Genomic DNA, 13762 nt, shown 5'->3' with positions numbered 1-13762 from the left:
AAACAAACAAACAAAAATAAACAAAGAGAAATATGTTTTTTTTCTGAATCTGAAAAGTAGAAAACATGTGAGGAAAAAAACTCATTTTTAAATTAATCTAAAAAAATGTGTTAATTTTTTTGGGGGGGAAATTTCTGAGTTTGAAAAGTCATAATAAATTGCTGAAAAAATCTCTGAAATTACGTTTTCCTGCAAATTTTCGATTTTTGAAGCTCAGAATTTTTTTATTTTATTTAATTAATAAATGTATGTATGTATGTATGTATGTATGTATGTATGTATGTATGTATGTATGTATGTATGTTGTTATTTTATAATTTCTCTTAGAATTTGTATTTTTGTCATACTTTTCGGTGTTTTTTCCCCCAATTTTTTTTTTTGTAGATATGTTTATTAATTTTTTGTTTAATAACAACAACAACACAACACAGAACAAAAGCTCAGCAGTACAGTCCAGAGTCCAAAGGAAGGATAAGATAGGGGGCATACATACTTCCATTATCATTCACATCTAAGCATTTATAAATGCTCGAGACAGGATGGTAGACAAGTGTCCTTCAGCATAGTCCAAGAAGGGCTTCCAAATGCGTCCAAAAATGTCAGTCTTAGAGTGGACGAGGCATGTTAGAAAGTCGAGAGGGATATATTCCAAAATAAGCCTCTTCCATCCATTAATAGTAGGAGATTTATTAGAGATCCATTGTAACAAAATATTCTTTTGAGCACAGAAAATTAGGACATTATATAACTTACTCTTGTTTTGATTTTTAATATGTTTATTTGGTAAACCAAGGAGGAGAGACACTGGATCGAGATCAATATTAGTTTTGATAATTTTCCTAGTCTCAACCAGAATAGATTCCCAGTACATCTGGATCTTGGGGCATGACCAAAGACAGTGTGTGAGGCTGCCTTCATGTATTTTGCATTTAGGGCACAGTGAAGAGGACCCCGGTTTAAACTTAGACACCCGGTTTGGGGCCAAGTGAGCTCTATGTAGTAATTTAAGTTGCAACGCCCAGGAGCGATTACAAATAGTAATTTTTCTGGCAGAGTTCCAGATACTGCTCCACATTTCATCAGTAATCTCGATATTCAGCTCTCCTCCCCAGGCCTGGGCCAGAGTTGATAAATGACACTTATGACATTTTAATATTTTGTAGCACATACTGAGTGACACTTCACGAGTTCCGAAAAACAATTTCCCCCCAATTTTTAAAACATGTTTTTTGTCATTTCGACTTTATATCACTTTGGTATGACGTCATACTCAGATTGAGCTCAGAGAAATGTGGAAGCTGTGAGAAGCTTCCAGAACTGGTACTAATAAGATTGAGTTTGGCCTTTATATCCGTAAAAAAGAGGTATAATGTATCCTTAGTGGGTATAATGCATGTGTTAACCATCAGTTAAACATTTACCAAACAATTTTCCATATTTCAGAATGAAAAAATTAAGTATCTGATGTGGACGGAGCCAGTCCTAGCTAGCTGCAGCCCTTGACGTTAGCTCATGGAGGAAGACGTTTTTTCCCCGGTCAAACAAAACTAAAGGTAAGTTAAAAAGTTGAGGTTTGTGTTATTTTTATATTCTGTTAAGTCTTTTTTATGTTTAGGCATTAAAATACGTCGAAATGTTTCAAGGTCAATGCTAACATTCTGACTTCAGTTTAGCTAACTGTTAGCGTGGTTATGCTAGTGTTAGCATTTAGCTTAAAACATTTTAACCACTGTTAGAAATGTCGCTAACTTGCTAGCCTAAATATTATTGTTATACATTTTTTATGCCTCGCAAAAGTCTTCGCACCCTTTAACTCTTTCCACGTTTCTTCATGGTTCAGTCACAAACTTGTATGTATTTTATTATTACTTTTTTATGAGACAGACTAGCAGAAAGCAGTGCAAAATTGTGAAGTTCAAGTAAAAATACGTGGAGTGCCAGTGAATACTTTCAATGCAATCAAATTTGCATATCTATTTGTAATCTTTATCAGATTACGTCTTTGCCCAAAATAAATTGTTTACACTGGTGCACAAAATGGAGCTCACCAAATTTTTTAACCAAATTGCGTTTAACATCGTAGTTTTACAGATTTAGTTTTACATAATCAGCGTCTTACTTCTAAATGACTAATCTAGTTAATATAGGGTTCTTTATTTGAAGCAGAATTGTACAAGGCAGTTAAGTTAATTAAAAAGTGTTAATAGCTTCAATTCGCTGATATTTAATCTCAAAAACGTCTTCATAAAATACATGAATGAAAAGAAAGAAAATCTATCTTATAGTACATAAATTATTAGTGCGTCCCAAAATCTTTACAGTATATTCAGTTGATGGTATGGTTGACTGAGTGGTTTATTTACACACAGATTTAAACGGTTTTATTGCAAATTATTGTTCGTTCACATAGTTATATGAGCTCACATCAGTCTCACTGAGTGCTCAGATTGGTGGCTCAAATCTAACGGCATAATAATCAGCACCGCAATATGGAGAAACTAGACTGGAAGGGAAGTTTTTTAGCAAAAATTCAGACCTCAGAAAAATGTCAGTGTCAAAATGTGTGATACACATAATCCTGGAGGCCTTGAAATTTTTAGACTTTCTTCTCCTCTTCACTGCTTCCATTTTGTGTATTCAGAGTTGCTAATTAAAAACTTTAAAAGCAATTGGGTGGATTAGATTTTATTTAAGGGTAACATTCTTTACCCACCTAAAGTTACTGCTCTTGAGTGATGCATGACTTCACCCACTGATCCAGTTGCTGTTGCTGTTTGTGTCCACTAGATGTCAGAAGTAAGCTTTGAATTAAAACATGTTTTACATAACATCAGGGCTAAATTATATCTGAAGTTTTCCCATTACATTAAAATCAGTAGTTTCATGATGAGATGGGAATAAAAGTGAGTGGATTTTAGACAGAATAGGTAGGACTTTATTGATATTTCCCTTATCATCCTAAAATTGCCTGTTTTAATTACAACATTTGAAGTATTAAGGGCTCAAGATGATGCGGTTTTTGTACCCTCAGTTGACACGAATGCAAAATGTTTATCCGGTACGGTGAGAAATTCTGTAAAATTTTTACAATACTTTAACCATGGAGGAAACTGTCTGCAGAAGAAAAACAAGATGGATGATGCAGCGAGGGAATACAGTGAACCCTCGTTTTTTGCGGGGGTTACGTTCCAAAAAGAACTCGTGATAGGCGAAATCCGCGAAGTAGTAACCTTTATTTTTTTACAATTATTATACAATGAAATACTCCATAATACATTGAAACCAGAGAACAAAAACTTTTTACAGGCCCAAACATTTGTTTAACAAATAAAAAGTACTGTATAAACATTTTTTTTTTTTTTACAAATAACTACTGTACTGTAAAATAATAATTTTAATACAAGCTGAAAGCGGATTCCCATGCCCGAATTGCAGAGATCAGTGCCGTCATTGGATTAGAACGGGAGAAAATAAAAAATTATTATGAAAAAAAACAAAGTACAGTAGGACAAATATTGACTCGTGTGTATTTCACTGCTCTTCTGACTGAGCCGCTGCAGCCTGACTCCGCTCTGTAGCGGGTTTTTTTTTTTCTTCTAAAGCCCGCGGTGCATGTGTTTTTTTTCGAGAGAAGAACATAGTTAGCGGTAGCTGTTGTCGCTCTTTTTTCTTCTGGGCAAAAAGATTCTTATAAACCGACATGCCACCATCGATTATGTTAAATTTGGCAAGCTGCTTTACGTATGTGTACATATTAAACCGCAACGTTGTTGACACACAGGTAGAGAAGAAGCGGAGAGACTGTTCAGCCAATCAGAATGCAGAACACAATGCACGATGCAAATCCGTGAAGCAGCAAGACCGCGACAGGTGAACCGCGATATAGCGAGGGTTCACTGTAATTCTATGTAAACATGGATTAATATTTAATGATTAATGTGAAAAAGACACATTAATGTCTCCATTTGTCAGCAGACCAAATTAGATCATGAAGATCCTTTGCACACTTATAAATTAAAGCAGAAATCATTATGAACGGTTGTTTTGAGAAACAAAATCTGAATCAAATCGGATTGTGAGATGGTAAAAGACAGAACCAAGACTGTCATGATAAGTTAAATTATCTCAGAAGTCATTGCGATAAACGGTAATATTGTTGTTTTCAGAACATTTTCAAGTAGTGTGACAGTAATGGCATAATAATATAAGAACACGTTATCAAAGATCACTAAACTTTAAATTGTAATGAACATTTAACTCTGGAGCTGGAAGAAATTTTAAATATTTAAAATACATAAACAAAACAACAAATAAAATGACAAAAATTTTCCCTCCAAATAAGGTTTAGTTGAGACCAAAACACCAGACTGAAGACTTTTATCATCCAGTTTTTGTTAAAAAAAGAAAAGTAAAAATTATTGGTATTGTTTTAATTTATCATGAGATTTATTGCTTGCTGCAACAGGCCGATTCAGAACCACTTAAAGAAGTTCACTTCATTGAAATGTTCATATTTTTATTTTTCAGTCACTGCAGCAGTTTGAGCATAAAAATGAATATTTTAAACATGAATTCTGCTAATAATTTGTCAATATTGTGGTTCGGGCTGCAGAAATAAGCCAACGTTTACGTCTAGAGTTCATTTATGGAAGCAGTTAAATCAATTAATTAATTGAGATAATATATCGTCACAGATGCTCAAAATGAAGTTGTAGATTAAAAGTAAGCGTTTCGTGAATTTTGGACAACACAAAGTTGCAGAAAGCATTTTAATGAGTTTTCCTTTTCCAGCTCTCTGGCAGTCAGCGTATGAATTGTATGACAGAAAGCACAGCTCTCAGTGTGTGTGTGGTTGCAGTGAACCTGCTCAGAGCTTCCTTTGCAAGAGGAAACAACACACAACTTCATGGAAATGCCACAGTGTGTTTCGCATATGTTAATGAGCGCTTAGAGTGAGAGCATTCATGCATGTTCAAAGACACCAAGGTGTTACCTGCTTTCATCAGTCAGCATTTTCACTGAAACCATAAAACTCTTTGGGAAGAGCTGTTGTTAAAAACAAGCTGCCTGAGTCAGCTTTTTTTTGTACACATTGAAAAAAATCATCCAAGTTTCATCTACACACCTTTATCAGCTTTTATATTTTGAAACATAATGGCGTTTCAGTTTTCAGACAAATCACGATACGGCTGAAGAATATATCGCAATATAATTGTTTCATATCAGACGATATCAAAAATTATTGTTTTTTTGTTTTAAATATCTAAAATCTTTTCTGTTTTATCCACAATTTTCACTTCACTTCATTGTTTTTTTATTTTTGAGTAATTATAAGGTGAAACCTTAAACTGCTGCTGCACAAGTTGCTCAGCAGGCTGTTGCTAGGTAACTGAAGTAGGGGGTGGGGGACTTGGAACTGCTTGTTGTTGCTAGGTAACCAAAGAGCAAGTGAGTTAGTTGTTTCCACCAACATTGCTTAGTTTGGATTCAAGGATTATTTTACTGTCATACCACCTTTGCTTGTTTGTGGTATGAAATTCTGACTCAAGTCCCAAATTAAGAAAAAAACAAACAGCTAGATAATAAAGTAATTAATGTAATTTATGTATTATAAAAAAAGTGTGTGTGTAAATAGCCAGGAGATGTTGAGTGGCTAAACTTTTTCCTCTACCTACATTTCCCAGAATGCTGTGCGGTTCTGGGTCAGAGGTCAACGATATTATTGAATATTCTATCAGTACTTTCTCTTGATATTGATCACATGTTTATCGTGGTATATATTGTTAGTGATTTAACCAGGTGGAGATCTGGACTTTGACTATGCCATTGATGAGCTCGATGGACTCACATTTGACTCTAGAATACTTTGGTGCACTGAGGAGATCATGGCAGATCCTGTAACTGGAAGACAAGCCCACATCACCAACCCTCCACCACTTTGCTTTAGAGCTAATATAAGGTGTTTATGCTGGTAAACAGTGTAAAATGTTGCAGTTTCTCCATGATTTGGTTACTTTTGTCCAAAGGTTGTTCTAGTTTTGTGGTTTGTTCTTGTTATTACTTTGCAAACCAAAGTCCTGCTGCTGTATTTTGTTTTTAGAAACCCCTGTAGAGTTTTTTTTTGTTTTATTTCTTTTAGCATTTTGGAGGTAAGTTTACTGGGACGTCCTCTCCTTGAAATGTTTTATCTTTCATTCTGAGGAACTTTATAAAATAATCTATGAAGATGCTTACGTCCAGAGCAGACATGTATTTATTATGCATGCATGCAGCAATTTTCGACAGCTGTAGACATGTTTCTTGGGAGGTTCAGCCTGTATTTATTAATGTTTCTTAGGCCTGATGTCATAACTGTGAAACCATGTAGCCTTAGCATAAAGATTACTAATACTTTCCTGTGGTTAGTTGATTTGTTCCTCTTCTTTACTCGATTCACAGCCTTTTGGTTTCCTAGTAGTTTCACACAGCCTTCCTATTTCAACCATCAATGATTCAGCTCCTGTTTGATTGTCTGATTTTAGAAGAACATGCTACGAATAGAAATCAGACTCCCTCATACCAGAAAGGAAGAAAGATGCAACACAGATAAAGTATCAAATAGTTAGACTTGTCATCATTTCCTCTGGTGTTCTGATGTATTTCTGTTTCTCCTCATGATCTTATCAGGAATCAGCAGGTGGATTCAGCAGCCTGTTTCTGTGGGCGGTTCTTGTGAATAACAGAATTCATTCAGATCTTTTTTTTTCTATTTTTAAACTATTCAAGATTCAGCTCAGATGACAAAAACAAATTGCAATATTTATTATGACTCTAGTTATGTTTTTTACTTCAGTTTAGTTAGAAAAAGTGTGCAAAATTTCAGTTTTTACTTGTGAAAAAGCTATGCTAACGGTGTGCTAGACTGGGGTTTTTCCCATTTTTATAGGCTGATCCTACATTTTTATAATCACGGAATACCTGAACTAGACATTTGTTAAATTAGTTTAACATCTGAAAGTGTGCTAAATTAGTATCTTTATATATAGAAAAGCTAAACAAAAGGTGTGCTAAGCTGGGGACCGTTGCCAATGAAACAGCTCGTCCAAAATCTTTAAATGAGCTTTTTTACTTCTAGAAACTATAAGCTAAAGTTCGCCCAGTTTAGATAGTCTTACTCATCAAAATAAGTTTTAAAGGGTGTGCTGTGGTGGCGTAGGGGATAGTTTGACCCATGTTTGGAGGCCTTGAGTCCTCGTCGCAGGTTCAACTCCCGGGCCTGACGATATTTTCCGCATGTCTTCCCCCCTTTCCTGTCAGCCTACTTTCATATAAGGGACAGTAGAGCCCACAGCAGACCCCCTGGAGGGGTAAAAAAAAAAGTTTTAAAAGCTGATCTTAAAGTATGCTAAATTAGCATTTTTACCCATGACAAAGTTAAGCTAAAGGTGTGCTCTTTTCTGTTTTTGGACAGTTGTTATGTTGTGTTACCATGGCAGCAACATATTATTTTTACAACTGGAAGAAGCTGATTAGCTTCCCAAAAGCTCAAATAATACCTGAACTACTGAAAAGGAGAAGAGAGCAGATTTATATCCCCTACTCCAATATCTTTCCAACCAGACGGAGATTTAAGAAGGAGCAGCAAAAGAAAGTGAGGTGGATTAGCAGATCTCGTTAACAGAACATGTTAGCATGTCTGGATTGGTATGAGACTCATACAGAAAGTCTTAAGTCAGAGGCCTCTACAGATTTGTTGCAAGAGTGACTGCTACAGGAGATTGTTCCTCCTCATAGCATCATCATACACAGCAACTCTTTGAAGATATTTGGATGATTTGAGTTACAACAGCATTTAGTTTCCCTTTGTGGTTAAATAAAGTATTTTTTAACTGAATTGAATTACAGTTGGAAGTTTTTCAACAGATTTCTGCATTAGTAAAATAGGATTATTCATTTTAAGACGAATGTACTGATGTGCATTCATGTCGAAACTTTTCACATATTTTGAGATTCCCGGACTCCACCTGCGTGGGATACGACATTATTTAAATTTCTTAAGAATTTATATTTTTAGTATTTGATGTTTAAAACAGATAGTCGCACATTCAGTCTCTGTTCAACAAATTGTAATGAAATCTGGTTTGTTTACATTGTGAATACTTCTCCTTTGATTTAGCTGTTTTGAAACAGAATTGTTCCTGACTTCCGTTTTTCTTTCCTCCCGTTTGTTGTAAAATGTCTCTTTGAGTTCCCATTCAGCCCTGAAATCATCATTGTTGTTGCAGATCTGTCAATCAGGCACCATCTTATTTGTGGTTTCCTGTCCTCTAATATCTGCTGAACCTTTGCTGCCGTGCAGAGTTTAGATGCGTCTTTATCTGTCGTGCATCGTCTGCAACAAGCTGACTCACTCTGAAACCCAAACTCTGACAGCGACCACAGACACAGAGGTGGGGGTAAAAGTTGACTCCTAGTGTTTCTCTCGGTGTTGTCAATGTTTCCTTTACAGCCCTGCTGAAGTGCTGTTTAGCACCCTGAGTTACCCGACCCTCCACCCTAATCATCGCCAACTGTCCATTCAGATCTCTCATCTTCTACTGCCTTCAGAGGCTATTTTTATCTCCTGATAGAGCTGATTTCCTCTCTGTGTTTGGTGCAGATGCTGCCTCATTCTCAGTTTCAGATTAACTCATTTTCGATCGGGACGCTCCGAAACTCTGCTGTCATTTAGCTACTGTTAGCTAGCAGCCCACATCTCTGCCTGTTTAAATAAGGAAAGAACGCCAGATAGCTCATTACCTTATTTGCAAAGTATTCACACCTCTAGAACTCCAACACATTGTCATAACCATGAATTTTAATAGGTTTTATTGCATTTGTGGATTTTACTTTAGAAAGTAGAGAAGTTGCCAACTCTAGAAGTCTGATCTTTATGGAAGAGTGGCAGATATGTTTTCTTTTGAAGGAAGGAAAACTGGATCTTATATTTTTACTTTTGGACAATTTTAATGCGTAACCGCGGCAACAAAGTATTGTTGTGTTTTTACAACTGGGAGCAGCTGATAAGCATCTGAAAATTTCAGGACATGTTACTCTGGAATATCATCTCCCTTTACTTGGATGTTGAGCTGTTAGCATGTCAAACTGTCATGCAACATCAGTGTTCAGTCAGAGGCTTCTTTAGATTTGTTGCAACACTGACTGCTACTGGAGATTGTTCCTGCCCACAGCGTCGCCATCCATGAGTTGCGATTACGATAAATAAAGTGGTTTTCATTTTAATTACATCATATGTAAAACTTAAAGGCTCATGATTTAGACAATTTTCAGATTCACTTGACATGACCCTTCCTCCTCCATGCCTTACAGCTGGTCTGAGTTTCTTTTCCTGGCACGGTGTATTTGGGTTTTGCCAAACATGTCCAAATAATTCAGTTTTAGACTCACCTGTCCAAAGAACATCATTCAGGATTTATTAATGTATCCCTCTCAAATTTTAGGTAGTTCTTAGCAAGATGCTGATGAAAATAACTTTCAGTGTTTTTGGAGACATCTTTTAGCATCTTGCGGTCTGCTTTCAGGATGAACTTTGCTTGTATGTCCAGATCTGTATGGAGTGATTAATGTGAGAACTTTATATCCCTAATCAGACCTATAGGCTGATAAAATTGGCTCTTTAAGTTTCGATGGTGTTGAGTTTGAGGCCTTTTTTGCTTTTGGACAAAATATTCACCTACGATGCACACAGAGACTTTTTTTTCTCTGAGACTTTCCATCCTGCTTCCTGTAAATCTTTAAAAGATCGGCTTTTTCCACTTTGTCCAAAAGCACATTTACCAAAAAAAAAACCCCAAAAAAAACGTTCTGCATATCACGACTCTTTTGTTTTATATTCTGAAACTACATTTTCTTGCACATCACCTACGTGTGAAGTTGTTATCAACACAAAACGCAACCCTAAGAGCCTCGTCTGCCACTTTTGATGCGTTATAAACAAAAGTGAGAACGCACTTGCGTCACCAACTGTCCTGCTATCCGGATCCGAACCAAACTGCCAGAAAATTATCCTGAATTTTCCACTATTCACGCATGACAGAACGCCTCTGGATAGTTTCGGTTCATCATAATTGAATGTTTTCAGTCAGATTTTTTCGTATAGCACTTTTCAAAAGTCCCCTTTCATATCCAGTGCCCTACAAAAATAATTATTGGCAATTAAATATCTGAAAAGTGTGGCCTGCATTTGTTTTGAACCCCCAGTCAGCAGTTACTGTAGTGGCGACCATCTTTAATCCTACACCAATAACAGATTTTAACAATATCTCTTAAGGGAAATTTGTTTTAGTTTTTATGGTAAAGAGCAACCACGTTATTGTTGAGGTTTTATAATAAAAAATATAATGATCATCAATTAACAATAATCAATTTCTTCAGTGAAATGTAGATATTTACGCCAAAAAGCACAAGTTTGCTAAATGTTTTTTTATATTTCTTAAAAATTACTAGAGCTTGCGTTTTTCTATTTTTACAGCTTAAAAAATTTTAATATTGTGAAACATTTCAACATTTTTGTTATCCCAGAAAGCGAAGCTCATCTTATGTAAATTCATCTCACATACAGTGAAATATTTCTTGCAATTTTGAGAAATATGTCTTGCAGAAAATTCCGTCTCTGAAAATTTGAATATTTTGAAAAAGTTCAATACAGTATTCATAGAAAGTTGAGTGGAAGGAAAAAGAGTGGTAAGGAAAGGTGCACCAGCATTGTTTTTCATATAAAGCAGAGAGGCATCTAAACATTGGAGAAATATGACCTCTGGATGTTAACGCAGTGATATTAAACCCTGGTTCTGCGTTTTTTCCCCTGTTGCCACTCGCCCGACTTTAATAACTGGGTGATTAACAACCTTCTGTGTTGCTTAATGCCTAAACAGGAAGTAATGCAACTATTTCAGTCGTGATTCATTTGTGAAATTCATGGGATTTTTCTGCAAGAATGTCTAAAAACTGCAATAGTCTTTGAAAACTAGCATCTGTTTTCATTTTGCCCAGCCAGAGAACTGTGCAGAAGTCCCTGCAGTCAAAATGGCTGCTAATTGAGACCAAAATAGGCAGAAATGATCGTATTTCATATGAATTCAGTTTTTTATGACATTTTACTGTTTTAGGAGAACTCTATTAATGTTTTATGCCTGTGCCTTTCCTCATTATGGATACATTTGTCTTGTTTTTAGAAACTTGATGCATCTCATTGAGAACTAACCAAGGGTAACCATGGCAACCGGTGACAGTTTAAAGTCAGGCCAACACTTTCTGCAGCACTTTCTCTATACTCTCTGAAGGTACGTGTATGATATGATTTAATTTCCCTTTGGGATAAACCAAATATTTTCAAAATTAGAATGGCATGCAAACTGTAAGTTACACTGTAAGTTAGGATGAATTAGTAAAATAAACACAATATGTAGAGAAAATGTACTTATGTAGTTTATGTTTGGGACTAGAAATGGAGAGAAGATTCCACTTTATTGTGTAGCTGCTTATGTGAACATAAATGGATGTAGATCTGGAAATATGAGATGAACACCTGATGGAAACTAATGCAGTTGTACACTTTATGAATTTGTTTTGTTTAAAGCTTCAGTTTATAGCTAAAAATAGCAATAAGAGATTCAAACCAGCTGATTATAGCAGCTGGAGGATTGCAAACTAAAGAGGCTCTCAGACTGAGCCTTGCGGAACTCCACTGTTCTTGTTTTTGCTCTAAAAAAGAAAAAAAAGGAGAAAAATAATCAGCTCGACTGAATTAGAATTTATGTTTTTATTTTCGCTGCCAGCAGCGCTGAGAGGAGCCTCAGGGTTTTCGTTGACCACACAAACAGACGCCGCTGCAGTGGGAAAGCACAGCTCGGGTTCTTAGAAGTCACAGCTTCACACACAAACACACATAGCGCCTGCAGTGCATTGTGGGTAAGCCAGCAGTTACTGTAAGAAACGTCTATGGGTTTATGAGAAGTGATGTAACAGGAAGTGACATCGCTGCTGTGGGGTGGAGGGCTTGGGTCCGTCCAGCTTATCTAAGCTGCAGCAGAAGTTTGAGTTTGGTTGCTAGGGGAAACGTCTCCAAATTAAAACAGAAAAAACAGCTTAATAGTTAATCTGCATCTTTATTCAAGAGTACATGAAAATAAATCTGCAGATCAATGCTTTAAATTAAAACAAATAAATAAAATCATGGTGAAAAATTATATTATTTTTTGCACAATTGTAGAGCTAAAATGGAAAAACAGTGTTTGTAATTTTAAGTACATTCTTGCTGCTTTGCTGGAGGAAAAATACATCAGCAATGACTTTAGATAAACAACTGATAGATGATTTCCATATTCTCAGAGGACTATACAGGTCCCAGGTAGCAGGTTAAAGGTTAAAGTTCATGACAGGAAAATACAGAAGAGATGAAACAAATAAGAATTTGGAAGGGACTCTTTCCTCTAATAAAATATTGGCAACAAATTGAACTTTAGAGATGTGTATTAATTAAATGCAACATTTTGCAATCAGTCAGCCTATCAAATGTGAAGCACGGTGGTGGAGGGTTGATGCTTTGGACTTTTTGCATCCACAGATAGTTATTAAATAAACTATGAACTCCTCTGCATCCTAAATGTGAGGCAGTCTGTCTGACAGCTGAGGCTTAGTCCAGACATTGTTAGAAACACCAGAATGGCTAAACAGCATGGTGCAATGGCCTAGTCAAAGTCCAGACATCAATGTGAAATCAATATAACCTGTAGTGGGAGCGTCAGAGGAGTGTCTGCAAACCTTAAGTGTAACTAACCCCCCTGTGAAAGCAAAACTCCACCCCTAAACAAATTATAATGACAGTTTCACCAAAGTGGGTGGAGCTAACAGACACTAGGGCGTGGCCAGTCGTGGGGATGAGCGGAGGGGGGTCGCAGGGCTGTGGTCAGGACGAAACAAGCACTGCTGCCAACTTAGTGACTGACGCCATATTTAGCCACTTTTTTCTGTTACTGGAAACTTTTATGGTGACATTTGAAAGCATCTCTGCATATGGAGGCCAAATTTAAACTTAGTTAGAATTTAATGAACTCAAGCAGTGTTGGGAAGAAGAGGAGGAGAAACTGATAAAGTCAAACAGTTCCATCCTGACATCGTCTTTCTGTGGTTCCTTCGCTGCTTTTTGAGCTCTTTTTGCCTACTTCCTGCTGCCAGACAGGTCCTATCAGGTTGATTTCATTCTACAGGTCTGCCAATAATCACATCTGGCTGATTTAACTCAAGGTTTTGCAAATAATTTTGTTAATTTAAGGAGAGCATTTGTTTTTTCAGGTTTGATAGATTTTCTTCTTAATAAATAAAATCTTGTTGAATTGATTCTGGTTTTCTTTATCTGATGTTAAAATTTATTTTGATGGGTGTCTGCACAAAAACAGCGACTCAGATTAAATCCATCATTATTATAGTTAACTAAAACTGACAAAATCTGAAATTAAGGAAACATTTTATTTTCCTCAACTGAAATAAATAAATAAAAACGTTATTAATAGGGAAGAACTGCCACTAACTGGAACAACATCGTACATTTATGAAACTTATTTATGAAAAGTCAGTTTTTGTGTTTATAAAACTATTTATTAGCGTTTTGAACAGTTTACATCAGCTGTCAGCAAATTATCCAATGTATAAATATAACAATATACTTCAATCATTTTGAATTCTGCACCTAAAAATTAACAAAAGTATTAAAAAACTAAAACTA

At 35.9% G+C, this 13762-nt stretch overlaps 1 long non-coding RNA gene across 2 annotated transcripts in view; it reads left to right on the top strand.

The window, feature by feature from the left end:
- The first annotated feature begins 1286 nt into the window (after positions 1 to 1286).
- Positions 1287 to 13762, top strand: part of LOC114161582 (uncharacterized) — a 104212-nt gene continuing 91736 nt past the window's right edge. Inside the window, exons 1-3 of one of the 2 annotated variants that reach the window (XR_003599048.1) lie at positions 1287 to 1364; positions 1444 to 1553; positions 11214 to 11321. This is a non-coding gene — a long non-coding RNA (uncharacterized LOC114161582). Of the gene's footprint in view, positions 1365 to 1443; positions 1554 to 8283; positions 8430 to 11213; positions 11322 to 13762 lie in introns of those variants that run through there. The other variant, XR_003599049.1, reaches the window with a different exon arrangement.

Source organism: Xiphophorus couchianus, chromosome 18 (assembly GCF_001444195.1).
Source record: "Xiphophorus couchianus chromosome 18, X_couchianus-1.0, whole genome shotgun sequence".
NCBI lineage: Eukaryota > Metazoa > Chordata > Actinopteri > Cyprinodontiformes > Poeciliidae > Xiphophorus > Xiphophorus couchianus.
The sequence above is the reverse complement of the archived record's forward strand: the minus strand, read 5'-3'. Positions and strand labels throughout refer to the sequence as shown.